We start from the raw sequence: 6,468 nt of genomic DNA, 5'->3' as shown, positions 1-6,468 counted from the left end.
ATGGCTAGTTTTTTGTTTTACACAGTACTTTGAGGGGATAGGGTTTTAAGTTTATAGTGTCATCAGATTTTATTTCACATTATGATGAAAATCAAAGCCATGGATAATGTTTCATTTTACAGGGGTTATTGTTTTTACTGTAACCTAAAGTCCATGTAGCAGTGGTTCTCAAACTAGAGCATGCAACAGAACCCCCAGGAGGGCATGGTGAAACACACTGCGGGCCTCGCCTTGCATTTCCAGCAAGTCCTCCATGCAGAGATGCAACTGCTGGTCCCACACCACACCTGGAGACCCGCCATACACAGGAAACAAAAATTTACCTGTGTCTCACGGTTGTAAACCATGGCACTAGGGCTCTAGCCCTCCTCTCTTTATGTCGAGGAGTCAGGCACCATCTGGAAACCACCCAGGGATTTGTAATTCTAATTCTTGATCCTACTTCTTTGGTTTGTATCTTCTAGTTATTTAACATGAAAACACCATAAGGTTATTTATCCTTGGAAAAAACATAATAGTTTATTCCTGCTGACTTTTGTCACATATTACACATTCTGTCTTTGAATTAGACTAATTTCTGATTACGAATGAGCCGGTGAAAGGATAGTTCCAGCTAGAGAAACAGAACCCATAATCGGTTTCAGCTTGCTTTCTCTGGCCCTTTCCTAGATGGCTTCTAGGTCACCCCTCACCCCCAGCATTCTCTGAAGTCTGTTTGTTGAGAGCTGGAGCCCAGCCTGTGTCAGTTACAAAGTAATCACATGGAATCTAAAAGCAATTCCAAAAACATATTGGCGGGACACCTGGCTGTCCTCTCCTTGCCCCACACAGATGACAGGGCACAGATACTCTACTTTCCTGAAGATGAAGACATCTGCTTTTCCCAGAACAGACTTTAACTGCAGGGTCACAGTTGTCCTTCAGTAGGATGATCTCAGCTAAAATCTGCTTTCTGCAGAGCAGGAAAAAACCCTGAACTCGGTCCCACCCCAGGGCTGATGGAAAGCTTGGCTGGAGCGGAGCGCTGGGCTGCCACGAACACCAGGGAACAGGGCCTTGGTCAGCAAAGAACGAAGCCGGGTGGTCTTATTCCAAACACCCCCTGAATAACCAAGTGGCCTCCAGGTTTGACAGCTCATAACCTTTTAAAAAGTGGTAAAATACAATTTTGCACAAAGGTCTGGCCGCAGTTGGCAAACCAGGTGCATTGCATGAAATGTTCATGTGAAACCCAAGCAGTAGGGCAGGCAGCTGGAACAATCGCTGTCTAAGCACAGTTAATGCCCACACAGCCCTGGGGAAGGGCAGCTCTGCACAAAGGGCATGTCTGAAGGAAAACAGCACCAACATGTTCATTTATGGCAGAGAAAAACCAAGCTGCTTCTTTCTTCCTCTTCCCCTCAATCTGTATTAATAAAGAGGTTTTAATATAATAAAGAACTCCAAAATTTATCTAGATTGCAGCAACCTGACCAAGGTGCCACTATACCTTTCAGAGCTTCGGTATTTGCAAAAGGCAAGTCACCAGCGGTGAGGAGGACATATGACAAGTTAGCATCAGTCTGCCCCCTGGTAAGTGCCTTAGGGTCGTCCCAGAGAAAATGCAGTTCCTAACGGCCAAATCCAAAATGCATTGCACCAAATGGCTACCATGTATGTTGTGGTGAGCTGTAATTGTTTTCATGGCTAATAAGGGGCTGAGCCTCTGAGTCTGTCCTTAAAGATGATAACTACAGAAGGCAGCTGTTTTGGAGTTTGACCTCCACCCTGTGTTACTGAGCATGGGCTTCCATCATGAGATTCATAGCAATGCTGCTCAGGGCTGAGGGATCATTCTACTCTACTTGACACTCTCTTGGTGTTCTGGATTCAACACCAGAGAGCACAGTTTCCCAGTGAGCATTAATTAATTGGCAAATAAACAGGTGAGAATGGCATCCTGTTTATATACAGCAGACCAATGTGAGCTTTTTTTTTTTTTTTTTTTTTAAGGCTGGGAGTTGGGTGCAGGCAGCTGGACATTAAAGGAAGACCATCTCGGACAGGCACGGTGGTTCATGCCTGTAATCCCAGCACTTTGTGGGGCCAAGACGGGTGGACCACTTGAGGCCAGGAGTTCAAGACCATCCTGGCCAACATGGTGAAACCCCATCTTTACTAAAAATACAAAAATTAGCCAGGTGTTGGGGGGCACGCCTGTAATCCCAGCTACTTGGAAGGTTGAGGCATCAGAATTGCTTGAACCCAAGAGGTAGAGGTTGCAGTGAGTTGAGATCACACCACTGCACTCCAGTCTGGGTGACAGAAAGAGACTCCATCTCAAAAAAAAAAAAAAAAAAATCATGTCTATGCAAATGATATGAGGTAATACAGTTGTTAGGAAGCTAGATCTAACCATTCCACAATGTACGAACAGTAGTAGCCCCTTATCCTCGCTGTCCCTTTCCATGGTTTCAGCTACCAGTGGTCAACCGCATTCCAAAAATTTAAATGGAAAATTCCAGAAATACACAATTCATAAGTTTTAAATTGCACACTATTCTGGGTAGCGTGAAGAAATCTCACATGGTTCCATTCAGAACATGAATCATCCCTTTGTCCAACATCTCCACACTATAGACACGACCTGCCCGATAGTCACTTAGGCCTGAGTCCTAACAGGAATCTCGTTCTGACCGAGCTGCTGTATATGCGCACGTGTTTGTGTGTGTGTGCTCACACCGGCACACAGAAGTGGAGTAGGGATCCTCATTTATCCACCCACAGACTTCTCTGGTAAAACAAGAGGGCTGGATTATCAGGGTTTTCAAGACCTCAGAGTTTTTGAGGGCTCCCGCAGGGATAGCTCCCCCTGTGTCTTCCCCATTCCCCCTATAACCAGAGCAGCACTCTATACCAGGGGGTGTCCAATCTTTTGGTTTTCCTGGGCCACATTGGAAGAATTGTCATGGGCCACACATAAAATACACTAACAATAGCTGATAAGCTAAAAAAAAAAAAAAATCACAAAAAAACCTCATGTTTGAAGAATGTTTACAAATTCTGTGTTGGCCACATTCGAAGCCATCCTGGGCCATGGGTTGGACAAGCTTGCTCTGTACTTTGCTTATGAGTTGAGATTACCTATAAAATTCCATCCTGCATTTGCAAACTTGAACAAGAAAGGCTCCAAGTCACTGGGCTGGAGCTCTGTTCTTGTCCAGGCCCTGGTTCCTGGGTTCTGTGGTTCTGTAAGCGAAAATGGCAGCTGGGGCCTGGAGGCCTGGATATAGCTGAGTAGGGAGCACTCGTGTGGGGCTAAATGAATGCAGCTGAAGGATCTGGATAGTCTGGGACCCTACATGTCTTCCTTCTTTGCTTCCTTCCCAGGGATGCACTCTCTGAGATATTTTCTGGGCGTTTCAGATCCTGGCCATGGGGGTCCCTGAATTTATTTCAGTTGGGTATGTGGACTCACACCCTATTACCACATATGACAGTGTCACTCGGCAGAAGGAGCCCCATGGATGGCAGAGAACCTCGCGCCTGATCACTGGGAGAGGTACACTCAGCTGCTGAGGGGCTGGCAGCAGACGTTCAAGGTGGAACTGAAGCGCCTGCAGAGGCACTACAATCACTCAGGTGTGCATGCGGCAGAGATGGGCGCTTCCCCCACCCCGCAGAGGGCCCTGGGCTGACCTCCAATGAGCAATGCTGACTTGCACCTGCTGTGGCTTTTGGCAAAACCTGGGAAATCCGGTTGGTGGAGTTCAGAGCTTCCCATTTGCCCGTGCATCTTCTGGACTGTTCCTCTCTCCCCCAGGAGCCCTTTATCCTCTGCTGCATCCCCCTTCCCAATATCCCCATCTCCTTTCCCATTATAAATGTGCCCATTCTGTGTCTCACTTCCTGGTAGCCAGGCCTAGTGACTTGCTTGCTTATGCATAATGACATTAACTTTCCCAGTGATATTTCTGGCTCCTGCCTCTCTCTCCCTCCTCCACTGCACTCAAATAGCCACAGTTTATCAATCAATCATTCCTATTACAGGATAACTTCCCAAGGCAGGAATTATCACACATCACACTCCTTTGGCATGCAGTAGGTACTTCACAAATACCTGTTGTCAGAGTGGTATAATGGACACTGGCGACTCAGGAAGGGTAAGGGTGGAAGGTGGGCGAGGGGTGAAAATAATCACCTACCGAGTACAACATACATGATTCGGGCGACAGATACACTAAAAGCCCAGACTTCACCACTACACAATTCATCCATGCAACCAAAACCTACTTGTATCCCTAAAGCTATTTGAACAACAACAACAAAAAATTTAAAAAACAACCTTGCTGTCAGGTGGGCTTCCATAAGAGGGACCTCCTGGGGACTCAGCAATGCCACAGCAGGCCTGGGGGGTGAGGTAATGTAGACCAGAGGATGCTTCCAGCCATGCCCCCACTCCCAGCACTTGAGAGTCCACCTCTGTCCCTGTGTGGACCCCCCTGGGCTTGCATGTGTGTTCCAAGGTCTCACACTTACCAGAGAATGATTGGCTGTGAGCTGCTGGAGGACGGAAGCACCACAGGATTTCTGCAGTATGCATATGACGGGCAGATTTCCTGATCTTCAATAAAGACAGCCTCTCCTGGCTGGCTGTAGATAATGTGGCTCACACCGTCAAGCGGGCATGGGAGGCCAATCAGCATGAGTTGCAATATCAAAAGAATTAGCTGGAAAAAGAATGTATTGCCTGGCTAAAGAGATTCCACAGCCCCAGCCTCTCTCTCCTCCAGCTCTCTGGTTTTTTTTGAGGATGCTCACTGCAGTGGCCAAAAACAACCAGAGGCCGGGGGCTCTGGAAGTGCAGTCTGATGCGTATAGCCTCCTGGGGCATGGAAGGGCAGAGATGAGATGAGATGGGGGCTCACAGGGAGAGCCTATGGGGAAGACACCCTACAAAGAACAGGTAAAGAGAGGAGGCCTTGTTCCTGCATTGCCTGAACAACTGTTTCTGTACATAACTCCTCTGATCTAGGTTACATCCACCGTATCCTGAAGCCATCTCTTTAGTTGGCCTGTTGTGATCTCATGGCTAGAGCCCCCCACGAACTTTTTCTGGTTACTTTTGGGTAGCATCTTGACAAGATTTGACAGTTCCCCTTTTCTTGAAAGAGTACCTCCAAGGGCACCTTGTTTTTGGGGATCCATTGAGGCAAATTCTTCCGTCAATGATAAGCTGGGAAATTCTTTGGGAGGTGGAGCAATTCTTACAAATTGTTTAGTTAACAAAGAGCTCACACACCACCAGTAGGACTGAAAATCTGGATTTACCAGGACAAACAGAGGGTCTCTGCTTTACTAACGGCTTAATGACAAGATTCCTTCCAGCAAAGAGCTCTTCTTATACCTTAAAGATACGATTCAATTGGTCAACTTTTAGTTAATACAGAACTTTTCGTGTATGATCTTATTATTCAAAATGAATTACCCCTGCATCATGCTACAGGAAATACCTAGACACAGGTGCCTTTCCTCACAGGAGTAGGAGGGGTTTTCTCAGCTGTGGCCAATAGCAGGGGAGGTATCTGGCCACAGTTATGAATATGGAGCATCTGCTAAAAGTACAGTCTTTGGAGGCAGATGACTAGAGTCTGAGCTTTGACTCTCCCATTCCCTAGCTGAAAAACTATCTCTTAATGGTTGCAGGTAACAGAAACCTATGTAAACCGGCTCAAGCACAAAGTGGGATGCTATTTCAAAGGTGGGAATCAGGGCAGTGTGGGGACCTGAGAGATCAAAACCAAGATGTGAATGATTTTATCCATGAGGTAGGGACGTGGCTGCCAGCACAAAGCTCGTATCCTCCACACATCACCACTCTATAAGAATGGGCGTCTCTCTCCTGGCTCTGGTTACTAAAAGGAAAAGGAAGTCACAGGAGGACTCTGACGTGCGTTAGATCATGTGGCACCTCTGGGCCTAATCACCAAGACCATCAGGATAAACCTCTAAGACAAGCCATAGCTAACAGCCCTGGCAAGAACTAAATGGTACACTCAATATGGTTTAAATGAATTCAACAAAGACAGCATCTGTAGGGGGATAATCAGGACTGAGGAAACCAGTATGGGATGGTGAAGTGTCCAGAGATGTGTCACAGAGGGAAGCATTACCTCCACCAGAGGTGAAGGGTAAAAGAGAATACTGTTATCATAGTTCAGCAAGAGCTGCTCCCCAGGCAGAGGATGCTCCTTGTGAGAGCTGTGACCGTGGCCCCCGGTGGGACTATAGTGAGGTGGGTTGGGGAATGAAGCCCCAAACTCTCTCCTCCAGCTCTCTGGTCTTTTTTGAGGATGCTCATTGCAATGGCCGAACCCAACCACAGGCCGGGGGCTCTGGAAGTGCAGTCTGATGCGTACAGCCTCCTGGGGCACGGAAGGGCAGAGATGAGATTAACTGGGGACTCACAGGGAGAGCCCAACCAGCACA

At 47.2% G+C, this 6,468-nt stretch overlaps 1 pseudogene; it reads left to right on the top strand.

Annotated features, from left to right (window-relative positions):
• The first annotated feature begins 3,305 nt into the window (after window positions 1-3,305).
• Window positions 3,306-5,000, top strand: LOC112632992 (annotated as a pseudogene).
• The last annotated feature ends 1,468 nt before the right edge of the window (window positions 5,001-6,468 follow it).

The sequence above is a fragment of the Theropithecus gelada genome, chromosome 1 (assembly GCF_003255815.1).
Source record: "Theropithecus gelada isolate Dixy chromosome 1, Tgel_1.0, whole genome shotgun sequence".
Classification (NCBI taxonomy): Eukaryota; Metazoa; Chordata; class Mammalia; order Primates; family Cercopithecidae; genus Theropithecus; species Theropithecus gelada.
The sequence above is the reverse complement of the archived record's forward strand: the minus strand, read 5'-3'. Positions and strand labels throughout refer to the sequence as shown.